The sequence below is a fragment of the Dama dama genome, chromosome 29 (assembly GCF_033118175.1).
Source record: "Dama dama isolate Ldn47 chromosome 29, ASM3311817v1, whole genome shotgun sequence".
Classification (NCBI taxonomy): domain Eukaryota; kingdom Metazoa; phylum Chordata; class Mammalia; order Artiodactyla; family Cervidae; genus Dama; species Dama dama.
In genome coordinates, this window is record NC_083709.1 from 41302865 (window position 1) to 41328850 (window position 25986).

Consider the following 25986-nt stretch of genomic DNA (forward strand, 5'->3'; position numbering starts at 1 on the left):
TGAAAACTTCTACTTTAGTACTTTGGAATTTAAATAATCCTCTCTAGAGAAAATATAAAGCCATTGCCTCAAGCTTTACAATCCAAAGATGACTTTTTTCCCCTTGAAGTGTGAAAATGTACCTCTGTAGTTAGGTAAATCTCTGTAGAGTTTTTACTATGTATACAGCTGTAAATTAACTTCTGTGGCTTGCTCTTTAACATAGGTTCTGAGGTTAAGTACATTTGTTTTTTCAGAAAGCCCTAACTATGTAGAAATGTAAAAATATTTTCTCTACATTTCACATTGTTTCACAACAATAGATAACAAATATGCCTTCCCAATAAAAACCCAGGCTCATATGGCTTCATAATTCACATCTTACAAACATTCAAAGAATAATTCATTTATATGATATGCAAGTTTACCTAAAAATTGCAACAATTTTTTAAAATCCAGCTTGTCTTATAACGTTCATGTAACTACTGAAAACACTAGATTAATACAAAACAATGAGAGCAAGACTGAGAGAGAAAATTAAAGGTCCATTTCAATTATCAAATTAGTTACAAAGTTTCTAGATAAAATATTAGCTGACCTATTTTATCATTATTTTAAAATAATAATTTATCATTGTAAAGTAATATTACCACCTGAATTTAAAGCATTCAGTAGTAATAAATCAGTGTGATCAACCACATGTACAGACTAAAGGAACAGAAGCATATGATCATCTCAATGAATGCCATTATTTTATACCTTTCAATTGCTATTAGTCACTTAAAAATCCCTTAGGAAATGAAACTTAGAAGGGACCTTAAGTTGCTAAAAAAAAGTACTTATGTGAGAAACTTCAACTGTAATTTCCATATGATCAGCAAAACAGAGACCAACAAACTTTCTTAAAGAGCCAGAAGGTAAAGATTTTACTCTTTGGGGTTCAAGAGTCAAAGTTGAGGATTCAATGTAAGACTTTATGTATCCAGTTCCTATTAGCCATAAAATGCAAAAAATATTCTTAGCAACATATCCTGAAAGGAAAAAGTAAATAAAAACAACAGGCCATGTATGTGTCATGGTCATAGTTTGCCAATCTCCTCCCTCTCCCTATCCACCCCCCCCAAAAGGAAATAAAAGTTAAGGAAACAGCATATGGCTTAATAATTTTGCTACTCTGACACAGACATTATACATAAAATATTATTTTCTATATTTCTTTTTTCTTGATCCCATACAGACTTGTACATTGGTGATTTGATAGTACTTACTTTAAATAACTCTATCATATTCTAATTTGTAGCAATAATATTTCATCCTAATTCCTTAATGAGGATTATAGATAACTTTGCTTAATTAAAATAAGACTGAAAAAATCATACTTTTTATAGCTCAGTAATAAATCATCTATAATTGAGAATTAGTTCTATAGAAGATGAACCTCAGTTTATTATGCTGACTTTTACCTCCCACAATTCCAAAAACAGAAACTTCTGGTTTTGTCACACCTAATATTTAGTGTTTCTCAATTTTTCTATACAGTGATTGTGATCTTTGGGGACTTTGAATATAGTAAAGCACTACCTAAATATTCAGTAAAAATCCCTGGGCAAATTTATAATACAGTTGTATTTGTGTTCAAAAATAAAGCCTCAAAAGAACCACTTTAAATAAAGTGCCTGATTTTCCTTTGCACTGAGAGAAGCAAATAGCCTCAATTGAGCTCATCTGATGAAAGAGTCCCTAAGATATTTTATTTACATTTTTTAATCCATTCAGGCCAACTACCCAGTGATTTTTTTATTTGTTTGTTTCTATGGCTTACATCTTCAAGACTGCATTAGAATATTGGAATATAATTACTCTCTGGAGAGTAAACAGCTGTCCTTTATTAGGGAAATTTGACAATTAAAAAGAATATGTCCCTATAATCTGGTAGAAAATAGATTCTGATGCAAGGGAACTGAATTATCCTTCTGATTGATGGGAATAGAGAGTGCTGGCTTTGCATTCTTATCTAGGATGACAATTTGCTAATCTTCTGTACCATTCTACTGGCAGTCTTTTTCCTAATTCTATCAAGTGGCAGACCAGACAAAAGCAAAACAATTATAGGGATATCATTTCTATCACACTTTTTTTCCCAGGTGCTTATTAAATTAGCTTATCTAAATATGCAATCAGTTTCAATTTTTATTTAAAGATGCATTCATTTAGACCTTTCTTATACCTGTATATGTATATGTGAGTCTGTCAGAGTTGGGTGTTTTGCTCTTATAGGACAGTTTCATTTAAAATGACAATAGCCACATTTTAGCTGACTGGAGAAAATTTTATTCTTAGTATATAGACCAGGCATTTGACTTGTGAAATTGGTTTCAAAAGGCTTGCAGCAAAATGGCTTTGACAAGATGTCACACTGTGAAATGTGGGTGACAAGATGGATCTCAGTGAATAGTGCAAAGAAAAGTGACATAAATTAATTTCAAAATAACAACTTGATTCTGCTGATAGAGGGAAAAGAACATTGATTTTAACAGGACGGTCAAGGATAGTCCTGAGGCTTTACCGATACAGAAATAACTAGTGGAGGAGAATTTTAGATTGCAGTTTTCATAGAATAGTTGAAGTAATGAGGAGGAAAGATTCAGAAAAATACAGGCAGAAATGTTCATTCAGATTAGGACCAGAGAGTTTAAATTCTCTTGTGAACCTCTCAATCTTCTGAGAGGTTAAAAAAAAACCAGTTGGAACTCCCTGAGACTGTCAGCATGGCTTCCTTCTGAGGTAGTTCAGGAATGTTCAACTTTGTAACTATTCATTGTCTTACACATATGAAGTGTGTGACAATTTGTACATATGCTACATTTCACAATTTTTAAATCTGGTTATTTTTAGCTTGCCCTCAGGTACCTGCCCAAGAGATGGGACTACCAGACCACCTGACCTGCCTCTTGAGAAACCTATATGCAGGTCAGGAAGCAACAGTTAGAACTGGACATGGAACAACAGACTGGTTCCAAATAGGAAAAGGAGTACGTCAAGGCTGTATATTGTCACCCTGCTTATTTAACTTATATGCAGAGTAAATCAACTTATATGCAGCTGGAATCAACTTATATGCAGCTGGAATCAAGATTACCAGGAGAAATATCAATAACCTCAGATATGCAGATGACACCACCCTTATGGCAGAAAGTGAAGAGGAACTAAAAAGCCTCTTGATGGAATTGAAAGAGGAGAGTGAAAAATTTGGCTTAAAGCTTAACATTCAGAAAACTAAGATCATGGCATCTGGTCCCATCACCTCATGGGAAATCGATGGGGAGACAGTGGAAACAGTGCCAGACTTTATTTTGGGGGGCTCCAAAATCACTGCAGATGGTGACTGTAGTCATGAAATTAAAAGACACTTACTCCTTGGAAGGAAAGTTATGAACAACCTAGACAGCATATTAAAAAGCAGAGACATTACTTTGCCAACAAAGCCCTGTCTAATCAAGGCTATGGTTTTTCCAGTGGTCATGTATGGATGTGAGAGTTGGACTGTGAAGAAAGCTGAACGCCAAAAAATGGATGCTTTTGAATTATGGTGTTGGAAAAGACTCTTGAGAGTCCCTTGGACTGCAAGGAGATCTAACCAGTCCATCCTAAAGGAGACCAGTCCTGGGTGTTCATTGGAAGGACTGATGCTGAAGCTGAAACTCCAGCACTTTGGCCACCTCATGCAAAGAGTTGACTTACTGGAAAAGACCCTGATGCTGGGCGGGATTGGGGGCAGGAGGAGAAGTGGACGACAGAGGATGAGATGGCTGGATGGCATCACCGACTCGATGAACATGTGTTTGCATAGACTCCGGGAGTTGGTGATGGACAGGGAGGACTGGCATGCTGCGATTCATGGGGTCACAAAGAGTCGGACACGACTGAGTGACTGAACTGAACTGAACTGAACAGGTACCTGCCGAAAGGTAAAACATCCTTCAGGTTTTTTTGGCTTCTTATCTAATTACAGAATTGTAAAACTATGGAAACTGATTTCACGTTTGACCGGTTCTGTTTATCTGTTCAAAAGAAGCAGAAAGCAAACCAGATGAATATTAATTGACTGCTTTCCATGTACAACCAATCTTAATTGTCCTATTGAGGGACTGAATTTTATTAACTAAGATTTCCTTATTGCCTTGAGATTATTTCACAAAATAGGGAATATTGAGCAAAGGTTTTTTTGGAATGTCCTGCTCAAAAGAGTTTCTGATTGCAGAATTATTTTCTAGAAATCTCTCAATAAGTACTGTCTGAAATCTACATTTTCCAAAGGCAGCCCATTTTATAACACAAAAGATCATTTAAAAATGCACCTACTAGGTGCAAGTCACCAAGCCATGTGCCCTAGATGAGATCCCCTAAATAAAACGGGGTCCCATAAATTACAATTCCAGGTTAGCAAGGAAGTTAAGTTCATGCACATTAAAATTAAGCAGCCAGTGGGTCACAAATTTGACTTTAGAATTACATTATCATCATGGACAGATGGTTTGTCTTCTCATATCCTAAGAAGGGTCAAATAGCTTTCTAAGTGTTAACCAAGAGGGCCTTAGTGTTCTCCTCAACTTGATTAAACTTCAGAGTGCTCATTTTTTGTAAGTCTAAGCCCCTAGCCTTCCTTTCCTTAGAGTATTTATTTTAGAAAATTTATCATCATAAATTCTTTCTCTGCCACTTGTTGTATCCATTCATCAGTTGAGAGAAACTTAAACTATGTTCATATCTTGGCTATTGTGAATAATGCTCAACAAGCATGGGAGTGCAAATATCTCTTTGAAACTCTGCTTTCATTTTCTTTGGATATATATCCAGAATTGGGATTACTGGATCTTGTGGTAATTTTATTTTTCACTTTTTCAGGAGACTCCAAACTATTTTCCATAGTGCCTATACTGATTTATGTTCCCATCAACAGTGCACAAGTGTTCCCATTTCTCCATATCCTCACCAAGACTTGTTATCTCTTTTCTTCTTGATAATAACCATTCTAAAAATTGTGAGCTTTACCTTATTGTAGTTTTGATTTGCATTTCCTTTATTATTAGTGATGTTGGGCATTTTTCATATACCTGTTGACCACTTGTGTATGCTCTTTGGAAAAATGTCTATTCAATTCCTCTTCCCATTTTCATATCAGATTTTTTTTCTATTATTGAGTTGTAAGAGTTTTATAAATCCTCCAATTACATTTAATGTATTTAAATGTAAGAAAATGAACATTTAATGTAACTAAATTTAATGTAATTAAATGTACATTTTCTTACATTTTCTCCCACTCCATATGTTGCTTTTTCATTCTGCTGATTGTTTCTTTTGCTGAGCAGAAGTTTTGAGTTTGATGTAATCTTACTTGTTGATTTTTGCTTTACAGCCTTATGCTTTTAGTGTCATATCCAAAGAAAAATCACTTTTAAGATCAATGTCCAGAATTTCTTTCCTACTTTTCTTCTAGGGCTTTTATGGTAGCAGGTCTTATGTTTAAGTCTTTGATCCATTTTGAGTTAGTTTTTTGAAGGGGTGTAAACGAGGGGTCCAACTTCATTCTTATGCATCTGCTTATCCTATTTACCCAAAATCATTTGCTAAAAAGACTGTCCTTTGCCCACTGATTTTTTTTTTTTTTTTGGCTCCCTTGACAAATATTAGTTGGTGAATTGAGTTCAGATTGCATTTTAGTATCTCTCCCCTACTTCAGTAGCCTTGAGTAAAGCCTTACTTACCTATTTAACTCTGTCAGGCATGATCTTTGTTTTGAAAACATTTTAGCTGTAAAATTTAACTTAATTCTCATAACAATCCAATCATATAGATTACATATGACTATTATTCTTAATATGTTTGTTTATTAAAAGTTCCTGTATATGCATATTAAATGAGCTTAGATTCTAATCTAGGCAGTCAAACTCTAGAATTTATGCCTTTACAACCATGTTATACTGTCTTTCTATCTTCATTTTCTTCATCTAAAATTAGATATAGTGATATTTACATGACTAAATTTTTTGTGCCAGTACCATACTGTCTTGATGACTGTGGCTTTGTAGTAGAGCCTGAAGTCAGGCAGGTTGATTCCTCCAGTTCCATTCTTCTTTCTTAAGATTGCTTTGGCTATTCGAGGTTTTTTTGTATTTCCATACAAATTATGAAATTATTTGTTCTAGTTCTGTGAAAAATACCACTGGTAGCTTGATAGGGATTACATTGAATCTATAGATTGCTTTGGGTAGTATACTCATTTTCACAATATTGATTATTCCAATCCATGAACATGGTATATTTCTCCATCTATTTGTGTCCTCTTTGATTTCTTTGATCAGTGTTTTATAGTTTTCTATGTATAGGTCTTTTGTTTCTTTAGGTAGATATACTCCTAAGTGTTTTATTCTTTTTGTTGCAATGGTGAATGATATTGTTTCCTTAATTTCTCTGTTTTCTCATTGTCAGTGTATAGGAATGCAAGGGATTTCTGTGTGTTAATTTTATATCCTGCAACTTTACTATATTGGATGCAAAAATCCTTAACAAAATTCTAGCAAACAGAATCTAACAACATATTAAAAAGATCATACATTATGACCAAGTGGGTTTTATCTCAGGAATGCAAGGATTCTTTAATATCCACAAATCAATCAATGTAATACACCACATTAACAAATTGAAAGATAAAAACCATTTGATTATCTCAATAGATGCAGAAAAAACCTTTGACAAAATTCAGCATCAATTTATGATAAAAACTCTCCAGAAAGCAAGAATAGAAGGAACATACCTCAACATAATAAAAGCTATATATGGCAAACCCACAAATAAAAAAAAGCTATATATGGCAAACATTATCCTCAATGGTGAAAAAATGAAAGCATTTCCCCTAAAGTCAGGAACAAGACAAGGGTGCCCACTCTCACCACTACTATTCAACATAGTTTTGGAAGTTTTGGCCACAACAATCAGGGCAGAAAAAGGAATAAAAGGAATCCAGATAGGAAAAGAAGAAGTAAAACTCTCACTGTTTGAAGATGACATGATCCTCTACATAGAAAACCCTAAAGACTCTACCAGAAAATTACTAGAGCTAGTAAATTTTTTAAGAATTCAATACTGTAAAGTACTGTTCAAATGAAATAAACTCAGTAGATACCATTTATATATTTGAATTAATAGTAATTTATATTATTAATATATTTTTTAACAGTAGACCACATCCAGCTTACATACAGTATTTCCAAAATCTTTCTTTGCTATAAATGTCAAAGAATTATCCTAAGATAATTATTTCCAAACTAAGTCAAGGTCAGGAGTTAGGTGATTTGACATGTCAATACATTTTAAAGTGTACTAAAAAAATCCTAAGCATTAAGCTTGATCTTCAGTATGGACACATTCTCCACCTCTATCACACTCCTTTTGTAAAAGTGAGCATTATATAAGGAGCTAAAGAGCTTCAAGTATGAAAAGGATTTCCTGTTGTCTCATGTACTCCTCAAGAAAGAAAACTCTTTTAGAGATCCAAACATATACAGTCTGCAAGCAATAACAACACAGATGCATCTATGAAGAAATTATTTACTATGTCAACCAAACCCTTCCTATAAACAAAGCACATACTAGATGAGTTGTCAAGTCATGCCCATAAATAACACTCAGTTTCTATGAGAGCATAATACACATTCTCTGTCTTCAAATTGCTCTACATCTTTGTCTTTGAGTGGCTCATTATCAGAGCATGAGCATATGTTTGTGTGCATGCATGTGTATATGTGTGTGTGTGTGTGTGTGTGTGCGTGTGCGTGTGTGCGTGTGTGTGTGTGTGTGTGTGTGTGTGTTGGAGGACAAGAGAAGGCAGACTGGAATAAATGGAAGAAATACCTAAGGGAAAGAAATAGTTAAGGATAATTCTTTCTTTCCAGGTAGTAACCATGCACTACAGGAAATCAAGTGAGTTATTATTAAAACCTACAAGATAAGCAATTCTGGTAAAAAGCAGCTGTGTATATGTTTAACGCTTTCCATTGCTATGCAAGGTAGTTTAGACTCTGCTTGGAGCAGTTTGGGAGCAGGATGCCCCAGATTCACTGCTTTTGTTCTAAATCGGTAGTTTTCCTAGCCTTCCTGTGCTGGGGACACTAAGCTGACAAGGAACTTTGTGTATATACACAAAGTATTTAATCTCTATTTGAAAAAGGCCAAGTGTATTATCCATGGTAGTGAAGGAGCAGTTCACCTTCATGAAATAAAGGTGCAGTGTGATGCTTTCACAAAAGAACACCCTGTGAGAATGAAGTGCTGGACTAAACTGTATTCTGCTTTTGTGAAAACTCAAATCCTTAATGTTTTTGCTGAAGAAGTGTGACCTCAATTTAACAATTCCTCCCCCTGTGGAGTTTTGAAACAGAGTGCTCATTTTTGTACCAGTTTCAGAGGGTTTATTTTTCTAACTCAGAATTTGCTTTTGACAGTGCTGAATTGTACCTGAGCCCTGGAAAACAGCAATATTAAGAACCCACCACCAACAACAAAATTTGTATTCAAGAAATGAATTAGTGCAAGGAAATCCTTTCCCCCATGTGACTCACTGTGACATATGACTACCTGTGACATATGACTACATGTGACAAGGCTACACATAGGTCATTCAGATTCCTATTCTTTGTTTCATGAAGATCAGCAACACTGTTTGAAGATCAATTGAAACAAAGCCTTGTTAAGGGATTGACCAAGTTAGGCTTCTGCCCTCTCTACCCTCTTGAATTCTGACCCCTTATCAACCTGAGCCAGCATATAATCCTTCCTTAAGGGACCCTCCTAGGAATCAGCTAACTTCAAGGAAATACATTCCTTGATTAACTGTGCCATCATGCCACCCAGTCATCCTACAACCTCAAGCCACATTCTGTTGCCTTATAAAAGTATTTGTCTACTTAACCTTCAGGATGCTTGCAAATCTCTCTATTATAATAGTCTCCTCCCCCTGTTACAGTTATTGCAGTAATCCTTTCCAATTAAGCCTCTCCTTACCTAAGACTAGATTTTATTTTACTTGAAACTTGGCATATGTAATCATTTCATTAAAATTTAGAATCATAGAATGTTGAACCTTGAAGGAGCTGCAGAGCTAACGTAGACAGGTTTTTTTCATATTTTAATATGCATAAGAATCTTAGGGGCATATGAGAATTGGATTCTTATTTTTGTATAAAGAATGACATTGGAACTACTACATACATATTAGATAATACCAATGGCTCAGATCAGTTGTTCCTTGAGTACAAATTGGGATGCAATGATTCTCAAACGCTCTCCTTCTGCCGACAAAAAATGGAGATTATGTGACTTAACCAAAGAATATATAGCTAATCAACAGACCAAGCTTTGGACTATGACACTTTGATTCTCAAATTGGTATATGTTCCATTGTACAATACAGTTTTGTAATAAAAAAAAAAAATCATAACCCCATCATTTTCTAATGGAAGCATAATTATAGGTCAGTATAACAGGCATTTTCTTGGAATATAGGAAACAATGGAGAACTCTGGATGTGTTGGTACAGTCACTGGCATTAATTATCATGGGCTAATTAGTAGCATCCCACATTGAATACTGTAGTGGTTTATTTGCAAACTGATTATTGAATATATTGCTAAACTTTGATATACATTCTTGGAACACATTAAGATATCAGTCATGTTATCTCTACTGAGGAAAATACATAGCACTGCATTAATGACTACTGTTCTATTCAGTTATTTTTAAAACAATCTATTATTTGAAATAATAAAGTAAAAAAAAAAAACTTTAATTTAAAAAAAAAATCCACTTTCAATATTAAAATGAGATTGTGCCCTTTATTGAAGAACAAAAGTGATAAATCCCTAGGGCTTAATTAGATGTACATCTTAATAGTAAAAGACAGACGGCATTCCAGGAGCATAAAATAATGAAGAAAATTGCTATTTTAACACACTGGGTTTTTGTTTCTTAATTTCTGGGTGTGTATGCAAATTTTGTATAGTATGCCTGATTTTGTTTCTCTATTTTCCATTTATCTTTGCTGCTTTTTAAATAGTCTTAGCTTTTCAAAAGAAATATAGTCATTTGAAAAAGAACTGTTTTGCAAATTGGTATTTTAGGCAATCATTCATCTTGCAACTAATGTAGCTGTTCACAAAGTCGAGGACAAAGAAGTGTCATAAGAACAGTGAGTCTACAAGTGGTTAACATTTCAATGAATAAATCTCTTAGCTGGGATCTCAATCTTCATAGTTCCTATTGTAATGCTAATATATAAATTAAACAGACACAATCCCGAACACTAGAAATATCTTTTATAGTATCACTTTGTAACATGTGTAAATAACAAGTGACCTCTGAGAGCTGACTGCTAAAGAAGATTCAATTCTTTACTACAAGTCACCTTACTTTGTAATTAACCAAGTGTGTGAGGAAAATTATATCAAAGCATGCATGGGTGAAACTGACACCATCTGTGTCACATCCTTATGAATTGTAATTTAATTATGCTGCTTTTGTTTTATTTACATGGGCGTACATTTTGTATATTACTGTGGAATTATAAATTTTCCTTTTATCTTATTCTTTTTAAAGACTGTCCCATTTTTCAAATCACTCTTGGGTACATGTGGACAAATCTGTATATCTATACCCAGATAGTTAACAAAATGTCAGATTTAAATTAGTTGTTTGTTGTCTGAGTCTGTGAGTATCTTAAAAAAATACATGTCCTTTTTGGCAAGGTCGTCAGAATAGAACCATAAAAGAAATTTGAATAGTAACAAGAGGAAATAACTTTCAAGCCTTTATCTGCCATTCAGATACACATAGTTATAGGCTAAAAGAAAAGAAGCAAGTAGAGAAAAAGATAAACGCATCCAGATGAAACACAAACATACAAGCTAATTTCTAGACAGTTCATTAATGCATGAAATGAAAGAATGCATATGCATTTTAAGACTGCTGCATATAATGAAAGTCATTCAAGAGACAGACTTCATGGGGAGCTTAATGTGGGATTGTAACATACACATTACAGTATGAATAGTGATCCATTTTTTAGATTATGTTCCGTATAGGTAATTTAAGATTATTACTATTTTCATACTAATAACATTTCACCAAAAATAAAATTTTGTCGGACAATTCAAATGCTACCTGAGGAGGCACTAAAATCAACCAGCTCATTTATATGAGATTTTCAAATTTTTCATGATATCTGGTCTTCTCACTTTCCCCAGTGTGCAAGGAAATCTTAAAAAACCCAAAGGTTGTGGAATTTTGTTTTTTAAATGATCAAAGTTATTTTTTACATTTCTTCCAAATACTGCTTATGAGACCTCAGGAACATCCTTTTCTCTTTTGGAGCTACAGTTACTTCTCTATAAAATAATATGTCATCCTTTTATAGCAGATTGAGCACATTGGAGGAGTGTTCAGTAAATGTGTGTTGAGTTGTTATATTATGGAAGTACCTATCCCCCCTATTCAATGCTATCACAGGCACTGATTGCCTTTAAGCATTTCCAAAATTGTGACAACTTTCTCAATAAAAATATCTCACTACTTTTTAAAATCCACAATCAAAGGTTGTAGTTTAATTTTTTATACCTAAAAGGTATTTCCTCTACTTAGTGTTATTTTGGCATCTCTAATCCACCACTTTCCTTCCACTTACAGTTCTTAAATTATCAATTCAGAGAAGTAACAGGATTGAAATTCCAGCAGATGGTTCAGCCCTAGAGTTTCTTCTGATCTGAGATTTTTAGGTTCCTTGGCAGAATAAAAGGTTTGCTCTGAATTTAGACAGAATTTAAATAAAGGAAGAGTGATGTAATTGGAGTGATTCTAAGAAGCAGTTATACAATACAAAAGCATTAAGAACACTTGATAATTGTCAGAATTTTCAAGTTAAAGTTATAAACTAATCAGAATGTAAAACACAAGAAACTCTACAAATTTCCTGTCTTATTAAAAAAGCAGATGATTTTCTGAATTATCATATAATACTCTCTGACCAATATCTAGAGAGGAGGATAAGGAATACATTTAATTGGCCTTTGCACCTACATCTGTGTGATACACCCAAAATGGATTTATAAATAGTGGGGTTATATTTAAGAATCAAAAGTTAAAAAAAATTTTAACACGTAAAAATAGATGAATAGATATAGGAGAGAGCAAGATGGTGGAGGCGTAGGTGGACATGGAGTACATCTCTCTCTACAGGTATATCAGGAATACACCATTGGACACAGAAGTGCATGTAGAACACCAGCTGAGAGCAGACAGGAGTAACTGACCAGAAGAAAATAATACATAGGATAATGCAAAACTTGGTGGGACAAAGGAATTAGGGGGGAGGGGGTGTTAGTAAAATAGGACCTGCCCTCGGCTGGGGTCTGATCCTCACAACAGGGCAACTGTCTGAGTCAGAGGAGAAACATTTAAAGCTGAGAGTGAAATAGCTGATCTGTTGCAGCCTAAATGGAATGAGAATCAGACAGTCCTTGCCACAGCCATATATACCCTGGACAGGGATGCAGGTCCCCTGGAAGGTGCAGCATCTAGGAGCTGGAGTTTAGGGATTGTGGAGCAATCCTAGGGCAAGGGCTGCTGTTGACTGCAGAGAGACGGATCAAAGGGAGGTGAGGGAGGAGGTTGTAGTGGGAAATGCTGGTGGAGGAAAGCCGGGCAGCCATGGAAGCAAGGCAATACTGCTGAGTCACGCAGAAGGTGGGGGAGCCATCACCAAATCTCTCTCTCCCAACATGCCAGCATCGGCAACTGGACAACAGGGAGGCTAGCCCATCAAATACACCTGACTCACTGAACTACACAACATGACCCCACTCACTGTGCTCCTTTAAGTGACTGATGCTCTGAACTACAGAGTAGGACCCTCTCAGGGTGCCCCTTTAAGTGCCTGGAGCCAATCGACAGAGTAGGACCCCAGTCAGGGGGGTCTCTTTATGTGCCTGACACACCACACAATAGAGGCAAGGGAGCCCTCTAAGTGCCTGAACAGGCAGAGCTATGGTGAAAGGCTTCCAAAGAGGCCCTCTGATCACCAGCTACAAGAGGCTTGAAAAAAGACTCTGATAGTGCCATAACTCTTATGGCAGAGGCAGTCTGTGTCCCAGCACTCTTGGTGCTGCCCGTGTCCCCATGAACCAAGCAGCTACACCTCCTTCACACTCAACTCTCACTGGGGCAGAGCTGCCATAGGCAAAAAAACTCTTGTGTCTATGCTCCTTGACTCCTTGCATCTATGTCTGACTCCTTGCAGCCCTGTAGACTGTGGCCTGCCAGGCTCCTCTTTTGGGGGGGGGGGGGGGGTCTCCAAGCAAGAATACTGGAACATATTGGCCAATACTGGTTGCCATACCCTTCTAGAGCACTATATTTCTTGCTTCCCTAGCTGCCAACACCCCTGAGTGCCTGATGCTGCCAGAACCCCTGTAACACAAGTAGCTGCACCATCTTCACACCTGGCCTTGAGAGGTGCAAACCCAAGTCCTCCAAGGCACCCTCAGGAGCAAACCCCAGTGGATGATCCACAGGCAGAGGTGGGAATAAAACTACAATTGAAACCCAGGGGCAGTGTGGCTAAGGAAGAAGACCCAAAACCTTCCCACCAGTTGTACAAGCTGCAGATTAAATCCACATGATCAACTAGGCATACTATGTGTCTATGGAATATATAAAAAGTCACTGAGAGCTCCCACAAAAGAAAATGCACTAGTTCTGATAGTTGTGGACATCGGAGGCAAAGACATATAGGAGTAGGACCAGATTAGAATCTGAGCTGCCCCCACAGTAGGTCCAGAGATCAGCACAGTATTGGAGGGTATCCTAGGGAGGTGAGGTGGACTGTGACTCCCAGTGAACAAAAGGACTCTGACAGCAGTGACTTAACAAAAACGCTTATTATTCTTATGTTTTGACTTGTCCTGTAGATTCTTTTGGAATTTTTCTTTTTCTCTTCCTTTTCCCCCCACCTCTATAGTAGTTGTTGATTTTATTGGACTATGAAATCTAATTAAGCTTTTGAGATCTTTTTCCTCAGTCATATTTTTTATTGTTGTTAAAAGACTCTGCCTCTTCATTGGGCTTTTGCAGTTCTGTGGAATTTTTCTTTTTTTTTCTTTTTTAATTTTAATTTTTAAGCCTATTATTATTTTTTCTACATTTATTCCTTTCTTTTCTTTCCCTACTGTTCTTTTCACCTTGCAGTTAATCTTTAATGTATATATATCTTCTTTTTCTACCTCTATTAAACTTTGCATATCTATTCTTTCTTTCCTTTTCTCTCCACATATTTGTTATTTTCATTGCTTTATTCCCAGATTGGCACCTTGCTTTAGTTTTGTTTTCCAGTTTGTACTTTAGTTAGTTTTTTTCTGGTAGATATAATTTTTGGTTTCCTTTCTTTACCTGGTCAATCTATTGTACTTTAGTTTTGTTGGCCTGTTTGATTTTGCTTATGGGTATGTATGCATATGTGTATATTCAGTCACACTTTTTATTGGCACTATAAATCTCTGTCTTGACGTTGGGCTTTTGCAGTTCTGTGGCGTTTTCTTCCCCCCCCCCCCCCCCCCCGCTTTTTTTTCTAGCTTCTTCTACTTTCTTTCTTTTCTCTTTTTTATAATTTTAATTTTTAACCTATCATATATTTCTACATTTATTCCTTTGCTTGCCTATCTTACCGTTCTTTTCCCCTTGCAATTAATCTTTAATGTATATAAATCTTCCTCAATTACCACTATTTAACTTTGCATATCTATTCTTTCTTCCGTTTCTTTCATTCCTTTCCTCTCAACGTATTTGTTAGTTTTGTTTTCATTCCTTTATTCCCCATTTGGCACCTTGCTTTAGTTTTCTTTTCCAGTTTGTGCTTTAGTTAGGTTTTTTCTTAACTGGTAAATATAATTTTTTATTTCTTTTGTATGACAGGTCAATCTACTGTGTTTTTGTTGGACTCTTTTGACTTTGTTCAAGGGTGTATATGTATAGGTGTATATTCTATCATTTTAATTAGTATTTGTCTGATTTCATAATGGCCATTTATCTGGGGTTCATCTTTGGTTTCTCGTTCATGAGAGTTTATTTTAATCTCATTTTTGCCATAACAAACCACTTGTGGAATCTTTGTTCCTGACCAGAGATCAAGGCCTGAGCCTTTGGAGTGGGAGCACTGACTCCAACCCTAGGTTACCAGAGAACTAACCTTCCGTTCAGTTCAGTTCAGTCGCTCAGTCTTGTCCAACTCTTTGCGACCCCATGAATCGCAGCACGCCAGGCCTCCTTGTCCATCACCAACTCCCGGAGTTCACTCAAACTCATGTCCATTGAGTCGGTGATGCCATCCAGCCATCTCATCCTCTGTCGTCCCCTTCTCCTCCTGCCCCCAATCCCTCCCAGCATCAGGGTATTTTCCAATGAGTCAACTCTTCGCATGAGGTGGCTGAAGTATTGGAGTTCCAGCTTCAGCATCAGTCCTTCCAATGAACACCCAGGACTGATTTCCTTTAGGATGGACTGGTTGGATCTCCTTGCAGTCCAAGGGACTCTCAAGAGTCTTCTCCAACTAACCTTAGGGAGTATCAAATAGTAAGAACTCACACAAAGGAAACCACTTCAATATAAGACCTGGCATCACCCAACCACCAGTAGCACCCTGTGCGGGACACCCCATCTAAACAACAAACAAAATGAAAATACAAACCAAATAATCAGTAGACAGGATTACCACCTCACTCAGCCTTACCAATCAAAGGAAAAACAAGCAAACAAACAAACCAAATCTCAGCACAAATCTCATCTTATAATCTTACAGAAACCACTGGACCAAATTAGGAGGGCAGACACTAAAAGGAAGAAATAATTCAATATCTAAGCCTGGGAAAAGGAGACCTCAAACTCAATAAGTTAAAAAAAAAAAATAATAATGAAAGCCAGAGAAATACTGCACAAATGAAGGAACAAAGTAGAAACACAGAGGTCCACATAAATGAAGAGGAAATAGGCAAACTACCTGAAAAAGAATTCATAATATTGATAGGAATGATGATCAAAAACTTTGAAAACAAAATGGAGAAAATGCGAGAGTCAATTAACAAAGACCTAGAAGAATTAAAGAATAAACATACAGAGACAAACAACATAACTACTGAAATTAAAAGTACTTTAGAAGGAATTAATAAGGGAATATCTGAAGCAGAAGAACGAATCAGTGAGCTGGAAGATAAAATGTTGAAAATAACTTCTGAAAAGCAGAATAAAGTAAAAAGAATGAAAAGAACTGAGGATAGTCTCAGAGACAACTGGGGCAATAACAAATGCACCAACATTCGAATTACAAGGGGTCCCAGAAGAAGAGAAAAAGAAATGGTATGAGAAATTTTTTTGAAGATATTATAATTGAAAATTTCCCCAACATGGAAAAGGAAAGAGTCAATCAAGTCCAAGAGGCACAAAGAGTCCCATATAGGATAAACCCAAGGAGAAATGCACCAAGACACATACTAATCAAACTAACAATGACTAAACACAAAGAAAGAGTATTAAAAGCAGCAAGGGAGAAGCAACAAGTAACATACAAGGGAAACCCCATATGCTTAACAGCTGATCTTTCAGCAGAAACTCTGCAGGCCAGGAGGGAATGGCAGGATATATTTCAAGTACTGAAAGGAAAAAAATCAACAACTAAGATTACTGTACCTGGCAAGGATCTCATTCAAAATTGATGGAGAAATAAAAAGTTTTTCAGACAAGCAAAAGTTAAGAGAATCCAGTGTCACCAAAGTAGCTTTGCAACAAATATTAAAGGAATTTATATAGTCAGGAAATACAAGAGAAGAATAAAGGTCTACAAAATCAACCCCAAACAATTAAGAAAATGGCCATAGGAACATATATACCAATAATTACTTTAAATGTAAGTGGATCAAATGCTCCAACCAAAAGACACAGGCTGACTGAATGGATACACAGACAAGACCCAAACACAAACATATATACACAAACATATATATGCTGTCTATAAGAAACCCACTTCAAACCTAAAGACACATATAGACTGAAAGTGAGAGGATGGAAACATATATTCCATGCAAATGCTAATCAAAAGAAAGCTGGAGTAGCAATCCTCATATCAGACAAAATATACCTTAACATAAAGAAGATTATTAGAGATAAGGTAGGACACTACATAATGATCAAGGGATCAATCCAAGAGAAAGACATAACAATTGTAAATATCTATGCACCCAACATAGAAGCACCTCAATACATAAGACAAACACTTACAGACATAACAGGAGAAATTGACAATAACACTAAAATAGCAGGAGACTTTAACACCCCACTCACACCAATGGACTGATAATCAAAACAAAATTAATAAGGAAACACAAGTCTTAAATGATACATTAGATGAGATGGTACTCATTGATATCTTCAGGACAAATCTATGGCTGACTCATATCAATGTATGACAAAACCCACTGAAATGTTGTGAAGTAATTAGCCTCCAACTAAAAAAAAAAAAAAAAAAACACAAATGCAGAAGAATACACCTTACTGAAGAAATCAAAAGGGAAGTCAAAAAGTTTCTAGAAAGAAATGAAAACTCAAAACCTATGGCATGCAGCAAAAGCAGTTCTAAGAGGGAAGTTTATAGCAATACAATCCTACCTCAAGAAACAAGAAAAACATCGAATAGACAACTTAACTTTACACCTAAAACAACCAGAAAATGAAGAACAAAAAAGCCCTAAAATTAGTAGAAGAAAATAAATCATAAAGATCTGAGCAGAAATAAATGAAAAATAAATGAAAGAAACAATAGTAAAGATTAATAAAATTAAAAGTTGCTTCTTTGAGAAGGTAAACAAAATTGACAAACCTTTAGCCAGACTCATCAAGAAAAAAAGAAGAATCAAATCAACAATATTAGAAATGAAAAATGAGAGGTTACAGCAGACAATGCAAAAATACAAGGAGTATAAGAGACTATTATGAACAACTATATGACAATAAAATAGATAACCTGGAAGCCTTGGACAGATTCTTAGAAAGTTCAATTTCCAAGACTGAACCAGGAAGAAATAGAAATTATGAACAACTGAGTTACAAGCTGAATTACATTGAAGCTGTGACAAAAATTCTCCCAAAAAAACTAAAGCCCAGGACCAGATGACTTCACAGGAGAATTCCATCAAACATTTAGAGAAGACCTAATGCCTATTCTTATAAAACTCTTTGAAAAAACGTGCAGAGGAAAGAACACTTCCAAACTCATTCTACAAGGCCAGCATCACCCTGATACCAAAACCAGACAAACACAATACAAAAAAAGAAAACTACAGGCCAATATCACTGATGAACCTAGATGCAAAAAGCCTCAACAAAATTTTAGCAAACAGAATTCAACAACACATAAAAAAGCTCATGCACCATGATCAAGTTGGGTTTATCCAGGAATGAAAAGATTCTTCAGGATATTCAAATCAATCACTGTGATACACCATATTAACAAATTGAAGGATAAAAACCATATGATAACCTCAATAGATGCAGAAAAAGCCTTTGACAAAATTCAGCACCCATTTATGATTAAAACTCTTCACAAAATGGGAATAGAAGGAACCTACCTTAACATAGTAAAGGCTGTATATGATAAGCCTACAGCAAACATTATTCTCAATGGTGAAAAACTGAAATCTTTCCCCGTGAGATCAGGAAGATGACAAGGATGTCCACTTTCATCACTATTATTCAACATGGTTCTGGAAGCCCTTGCTACAGAAATGAGAGAAGGAAAAGAAATAAAAGGAATCAAGATAGGAAAAGAAGTAAAGCTCTCACTATTTGCAGATGACATGATATTCTACATAGAAAACCCTAAAGATAGTATAAGAAAATTACTAGAGCTAATCAGTGAGTTTAGCAAAGTTGCAGGATACAAAAGCAATATACAGAAATCACTTGCATTTCTATATATTAACAATGAAAAACCAGAAAGAGAAATTAAGGAATCAATCCCATTCACCATTGCAACAAAAAGAATAACATATCTAAGAATAAACCTAAGGAGACAAAAGAACTGTACACAGAAATTTATAAGACACTAATGACAGAAATCAAAGATGACATGAACATATGGAGAGATATTCCATGTTCCTGGGTAGGAAGAATCAATATTGTGAAAATGACTATACTACCAAATGCAATCTATAGACTCAATGCACTCCCTATCAAATTACCAATGGCATTTTTCACAGAACTAGAACAAAAAATTTCACAATTCATATGGAAATACAAAAGACCCTGAATAGCCAAAGCAGTCTTGAGAAAGAAGAATGGAGCTGGAGGAATCAACCTTTCTGAATTCAGATTATACTACAAAGCTACAGTCATCAAGACAGTATGGTACTGGCACAAAAACAGAAATATAGACCAATGGAACAAGATAGAAAGCCAAGTAATAAACCCAAGCACCTATAGGTACCTTATTTTTGACAAAGGTGGCAAGAATATACAATGGGTCAAAGATAGCCTCTTCAATAAATGGTGCTGGGAAAACTGGACAGCTACATGTAAGAGAATAAAAGTAGAACACTTCCTAACACCATACACAAAGATAAACTCAAAATGGATTGAAGGCCTAAATGTAAGACCAAAAACTATAAAACTCTTGGAGGAAAACATAGGCAGAACAATCAATGACATAAATCAAAGCAAATTCCTCTATGACCCACCTCCTAGAGTCATGGAAATAAAAACAAAAGTAAACAAGTGGGACCTGATTAAACTAAAAAGCTTCTGCACAGCAAAGGAAACTATAAGCAAGGTGAAAAGACAACTCTCAGAATGGGAGAAAATAATAGCAAATGAAACAACTGACAAAGGATTAATTTCCAAAATATACAAGCAGCTCATACAACTCCATGTCAGAAAAACAAACAACCCAATCAAAAAGTGGGAAAAAGACCTAAACAGACATTCCTCCAAAGAAGACACACAGATGTCTAACAAACACATGAAAAGATGCTCAACATCTCTCACTATTAGAGAAATGCAAATCAAAAGTACAATGAGATATCACCTCACACCAGTCAGAATGGCCATCATCAAATTGTCTACATACAATAAATTTTGGAGAGGGTGTGGAGAGAAGGGAATGCTCTTGCGTGTTGGTGGGAATGTGAATTGATATAGCCACTATAGAAGACGGTATGGAGATTCCCAAAAAAGCTAGGAATAAAACCACCATATGACCCAGCAATCCCACTCCTAGGCATATGCCCTGAGGAAACCAAAATTGAAAAAGACACACGTATCCCATTGTTCATTGTAGCACAATTTACAATAGCTAGAACATGGAAACAACCTAGATGTCCATCGACAGATGGATGGATAAAGAAGTTGTGGCACATATACATAATGGAATATTACTCAGTAATAGAAAGGAACACATTTGAGTCAGTTCTGATGAGGTACATGAACCTAGAACCTATGATACAGAGTGAATTGAGTAGAAAGAGAAAGATAAATATCATATTCTAACACATATATACACATATATGGAATCTAGACAAATGGTACTGAAGAATTTATTTACAGGGCAACATTGGAGAAACAGACATCGTAAATAGACTTATCAACATGGTGAGAGAGGAGGAGAGAGTGAGATGTATGGAAAGAGTAACATGGAAACTTACATTACCATATGGAAAATAGATAGCCAACGGGAATTTGCTGTATGGCTCAGGAAACTCTAACAGGGGCTCTGTATCAATCTAGAGGGGTTGGCTGGGGCAGGAGATGGGAGGGAGGTTCAAAAGGGAGCAGATATATGTATATCTATGGCTGATTCATGTTGATATTTGACAGAAAACAGCAAAATTCTGTAAAGCAATTATCCTTCAATAAAAATAAATTTAAAATTAGATAAATAGATATTGAAATAGACTTTATACTACACTTACATTGATTCCTGTTTTAAATGTACACCACTCTTAAATATACATTCCTGAGAATGTATTGAAAACATTTTTGCTAAATTTAGTAACAGGTATTTATTTATAATTATGTTTCTTTTCCCACTGAACCAAAAACTGAATGATAGAATGCAAAATTGTTCTTTCTGTAGGTGTGCTTCTTTCCTAGGGCTGGGTCCAAAGCAACCTGGTATGGGTGTGAAAACTTTCATATATCTCCTAAAAATAACACTTTCCTTCAATGACAAGATCTGTCAGTCACATCCTGTCACCCAGAAGACTGGTATATTTTCCTTACCTTTTTGTACAAACCTAGAGAAGTAACGAAAGGCCACCACACTGCTTTCTTATCTTTAGAAAGAGCGCATTCATAGGAAAAACTGGGAGTTTTATAAGGGTCTCAACTACGTGCAGTATATTAGACCATTTCACTCTCATTCAATCACTCTTCTCTCAATTTGCTTGGCAAGGCTGTCCATGTAAGAGGAAGTCTGTGTGATTGAAATGGCTTTAGACTGAGGTTAATGCAAAAGCTCTTATTAGTGACAGGCCAGGGAAGAGCCTCCCACAAGAAATGGAACAACTTAGGTGAGAGTTGGTGTTTTCTCAAATAGTATGGCTACGCAATTGTCATCTTTGTTCAGGTTGATACATTAACAACTGAAGCTATTATACGTTAACAGCACAAGCTACAGGTTATGTGAGGGGTCAGAGTATTATGTGTGAAAAGTCTAGGTTCTACAAAAAAATATAGTATAGTTTACTGAATAAAGATAGATGCAAAAAATCTAACTCAGTGAGTGTTGAGAATGCCTATGTTTATGAGCACATATTCAACCCTCCTTGAATATGTGTAATTAATTTCTTTTGATTACTATCTTTGGTAATACTTGGTTTTGATTTAGAAAATTATGGGTTTCCTGATCACCTAATTTATTTCTTTTCTATATTTCCTTCTTTATGCTTCTAAAAGGTATACTTTCTCATGCTCTTATAATACTATGTGAAGACTATTGAAATACCCACAAAATAGACTTATTTTGTTTTCATTCATAGAATACTGTATAAATGGTAAGCTTCATAAAAATGATTGTGGCCTGGTTGATTTTTTTTTAATATTTTCATAGAACTGGAATAAGATTTAACTTCTATAATATAATGCAATCTTATATTTTTGTATACATATAAACTGTGACAGGGTTAAGTCTTTTCATTACAGGGTTACAACAGTAATTTTGGTCATATTGATTGTGATGAGAATTGCACATTCTTTTTCATTAATACAAGGCAGTATATACAATGGAGAACAGTCTGAATATCAGTCTATTATTAAATTCCATGTGGTAAGTTCTTAAGCATTACTTTGAGCCCACTGTTCCAGATTTATGTGCAATCTGTGTATTTGAGTATCCAAGACAGAGGAACAGAGCTGTAGTGCCATTTTTTTAGTGTTCTTAAATTTCTGTAAATGAAAAATTGAATCACAATGAACACTGTGAACATTATGTTTTCTTTCATAATTCATTTTTGTTTATTTATTAATTCTGCATTTAGAGTACCCTATTGGTGCTGGTAGGGACAGGTGCATAAAAAAAGCAAAGGGCAAATATAATTTAGAAAAAATAAATTTAATGTAAATTATTTGGCTAGTTATCTTTGAAACGTACATTTCACTGAAAACTGTAAATAAGTCTATTACCATCCTTTGTAAAGATAATTTAATGTGGTTTTAGTCAAACTAAAAGTGCTTCCTTTTTATTTCCTTTCTCACCTCTACTAAATATTAAGGAAATGATAATGACAAAAAGACACATTTTTGTTTTTTTACTAAGAGTGACAAGAAAGAACTGAAATAATGGGTATCAAATTTCTAACAATGGAAAAATTAAGACAAAACTATGGATCATGAGGGAAACATTGTTACACACATGCATTCACACTCATACACATACACACACCACAGTGCCTATATGTCTTCAAAAAAATTAAATAGCTATTATTTTTTATTATTTATAGAAAAGAGGAGAAGAAGAACTTCTTATTAACAGATCTGAAACTATCAAATGGTTTTTAAAAACAGGTTAAAACATCTTTAATTTAGAAATCTAATTATTGGTCAGGAAAACTACCTGTTGAAGCAATTTGCTGTTGTCAACGAGAATGAGGTAATGAAAAACTTGTGACATTGAACCTCTTTTCAAACTCTTTAGAATAAAAATTCACAAGTAAAGAAAACATTAATTGCAGGATTTCAAGCTTATAAAGAGCCTGATATGTTAATTTTCTCATAATAAATTATAGTATTCTATGCATTAGGTCTGATCATTATTGGATAATATTCTGCCAGTCTTCATGTAACTTATGTATATAATTGAATGTGAATTGAACTGAACTGATGACACTAAATATTATTTTAAAATTCCTAAAATTAAGCTTTGTACTCAGAGCTACTTGTTGACTTACTCAGCGACTGAGTTGTGAAATTTTGCTACGTAAAAATGCACCTGAATAATCATGTATTTTAACCCAGAATTCAACCAGCAGATATATGGTCAACTGGTCTTCCATGGTATACCAAGAATACACAATGGAGAAAAGACAGCTCTTCAATAAATGGTGCTGGGAAGACTAGTTATGCACAGGCAAAAGAATGAACCTTATTATATCCCATATACAAAAATAAGCTCAAAATGGATTAAAGATAGAAATACATGACTTGAACTGTAAAACTCCTAGAATAAAATGAAGGAGAAATGCTTTTTGATGTTGGTCTTGGCAATGATTTCTTAGATATGACACCAAAGCACAAGTAACAAAACCAAAAATTGACAAGAGGGACTACATTAAACCAAAAAGTTTCTGTACAGTGGAGAAGACAATCAGCAAAACAGATAAACAACCTACGGAATGAGAGATAAGATTTGGAAGTCATATAACTGATATAGGGTCAATTTCCAAAATATGTAAGATAGGGAGTTCCTAAAATGCAATTCCAAAAGCAAGACAAAACAAGTAACCAGGTTTTACCAGAGCCAAGAACTTGAATAGGCATCGCCTCAAAGAATAAATATGGATCGGCAACAGGTATATGAAAAGATGTCCAACATCACTAATAATTATGGAAATGCATATTAAAACAAAAGTGAGATGTTACCTCACACTTAGTCACAATATGCTATTATGGAAAAAAAGAAAGAGATAACAAGGGCTAGTAAGGATGTGGAAAAACTGTAGCTCTTTTTAATGTTAGTGGGAATGTAAAATTACACAGCTTCTATGGAAAGCAACTTGGAGGTTTCAAAAAAATTTACACAGAATTACACATTACCCAGCAATCCTCCCTCTAAACATTTATCTGAAAGGATTGAGGTCAGAATCTTGAATGTTTGCACTCTCATGTTAATTGCAACACTGCTCAAACTAGTTAAGTTATGAAAATAACTCAAATGTCCCTTGATGAATGAGTAGAGAACAGTATATATACATACACATACTAAGGAATATTATTAGCCTTTAAAAACATGAGAATTATGTTCTATGTGACAGTGTGGATGAACCTGGAGGACATTATGCTAAGTGCAATGAATTCTCATAGAACAGAAAGTAGAATGGTAGTTGCCAGTGCCAGCAGAGAGGGAAAACAGGGAGTTGTTTTTCAATTGGTATAACGCTTCAGTTATGCAATAAGAATTAGTTCTAGATATCTGCAGCACAGCATAATACCTAAAGTCAACAATATTGTATTGTGTACTTAAAAATTTAAGAGGATAAGTCTCATGCTGTCTTCTCAATACAACAAAATGGACAGAGAGAAAATTTTGGAGGTTTGATTATAGTGATAGTTTCATGTATGCACACATATGTTCAAACCAATCAACTTATATACATTAAATAAGTTCCATTTTGGAGCATATCCATTATTTCTCAATTGATGAAGAGATATGGAAGTGTAATAATGAATAATAATTGAAATACATTTAGGGCTTACATTATAAAAAATGCAAATCTTTAAGATAAAAATATTGGATGACATATTTTGAATAATCATGAACAATAATAAAAGATTTCTCAGTAAAGGACTTTACTTCACAATATTAATTTGAAGAAGTATATAAGAAAGGCTAAAGAGAAAAAAAGAGAAATAGTAACACTAGTTGAGTCTGTTGTCAATCAGTTATTAAATAATGAATCCTGGAAACAAATAATAAAAGTGAAGAGAAAATGTCAGAATCCTGATTTACTGACATGAAATATTTGAAGAATTGGCAACTCATTTGAATGGATAAAAGAAAACTTCAAATTTTTGAAGTGTGTGTTTTAAATTTTGTAGTGCTTTCCTTAATAGAATCCTTAAAGGTTATATTCAAAATATTTCACAACTACTATGACATGAACCCTGATCATATTGAATGGGCACTAGTTTGGAGCCATTCGGTTAGGTGCCAGGTATGCATTTAATACAAGGACAATGACTGAAAGGAAAGAGAATGTGGTACGTGTTCATGCCTATCAAGGATTTAAGTTGTTCATGAGCTATCTATTTGGACATGTTCAGTAGTCATATGTAAATAACTATAATTTATCTATAATCTGATATATTTTATTTAGACAATATGTGGGAAGATTCCATTCCATTAGAGAGAGACAATTTGAACTTTAAGTTACTTGCATGCATGTGTGCAAAGTTGCTTCAGTCATGTTCAACTCTTTGCAACACTATGGAAAGACTGTGGCCTGACAGGTTTCTCTGACCATGGAATGCTCCAGACAAGAACACTGTAGTGGGTTGCCACTTCCTTCTCCAGGGGATCTTCCTGATCCAGGGATTGAACCCGCGTTTCTTATGTCTCCTGGGTTGGCAGGTGGGTTCTTGACTGCTAGCACCACCTGAGTTACTTAAGCAATGATTATTGTTACTAAAATATTCCAGAAGTTTTCTCTG